Below are 1,375 nucleotides of genomic sequence, written 5' to 3'. Positions count from 1 at the left end.
TTTTTCTTTTCATCTTCCAGTCATAGAACTTGAATTTTCTATTTTCATCATTTCTCATGTTGTTCTTTTCATGTTCCAAACAACTTGAAACCAATTGTGGTTTTAGATAAAAGTGAAAAATAATTTTGAGGTATTGAATATTGTTTCTTAGTAATTCACATTTCCCTGGCTATTCCCCACAATAGTTGTGATCCAATCTGGTTACAAATATCACAGATAAAAAGTAATTTCTTTACAGGATTGGGAATTTTTGCTTTCTCAATTAATATATCATCTCGAAAATCATTACCCTAACTTTCCCTAATTTTAATATTATTCTAGACTTGTGTTTCTCTTGTGGCCTCAAATAATAAAAGGAAATATTTATTAACATCTCAGAAAAATTATATATATACAAATATACACATTGCATAAAAATTGTATGAAATTGTATAAGTGCATACGTTTAATTGCCACCATGTTTAAGGGCTACCCGTCATAAATCTCATAACATATGAAAAAAAATTGTAACACATTATGTTTTAGAACTGAGAAACACTTTAAGGAACTAAGGAGTCAGAAAACACCAATTAAAAGTCAGTAATCAATGAGCATAGAAAAATCTCTAAAGGAACAGAAAATATAATCATCTTTGCCAACTGGAAGTAGCACTGGAAGTAGGAGCAGGAGGGGAGCCTACTTTGCACTTGTTTCCTCTGTACTTTTGAATTTTGTCCATTTGCATGTTTTACTACATCAAAAGAATTATTTTTTTTAAATAGTGAGGGAAAGTTCACTGACCATTCAAGGTGCAAACATTTTAGCACCCATATTATAATTCATCTTCTCATTTTAGAAGTTTTAGGAAAAGTGAGAAAGTTGAGAAGAGCACACTTTGAGCAATAAGCTACAATCTTGACATCTTTTAATTAACCAGCTACATAGAATGCAGGTGGCTACTACATGAATTCTTCCTTTCTGAAGACAGAATGTCCTCTACTTTTTACTATAGGATATCATCAATAGTATAACCATAATCAAAAGTCAATTACAATGATATTTTTCTCTTGTCCAAGAATCAACCTTGAAATGTTCATTTATAAGAGCCTGTGGTTCAAATTTTAACTAAGAATTTCAGCAGTGAAGTGAACAACATGCTCTGACAGCCTGGCCACCCCTCCACCTCCACAATATCGTAAGACCCCGGATCAATATAACAAATATACTTTTGATGAGTTTGCTGAGTTTATGAGAAAGCAAGAAAAATCTTCAAGCCCCACCACTTCCACCACCACAGTCGCTGCTGTGAATGAGCAGAAACCAGAGTATGGAGCAATTCGTTGTAAACAGATTTGAAAGAAAAGGTCGCCCTGTAGATATATAAGGAGACTAAGCC

The sequence above is a fragment of the Pteropus vampyrus genome, unplaced genomic scaffold (genome assembly GCF_000151845.1).
Source record: "Pteropus vampyrus isolate Shadow unplaced genomic scaffold, Pvam_2.0 Scaffold107, whole genome shotgun sequence".
Lineage (NCBI taxonomy): Eukaryota > Metazoa > Chordata > Mammalia > Chiroptera > Pteropodidae > Pteropus > Pteropus vampyrus.
The sequence above is the reverse complement of the archived record's forward strand: the minus strand, read 5'-3'. Positions refer to the sequence as shown.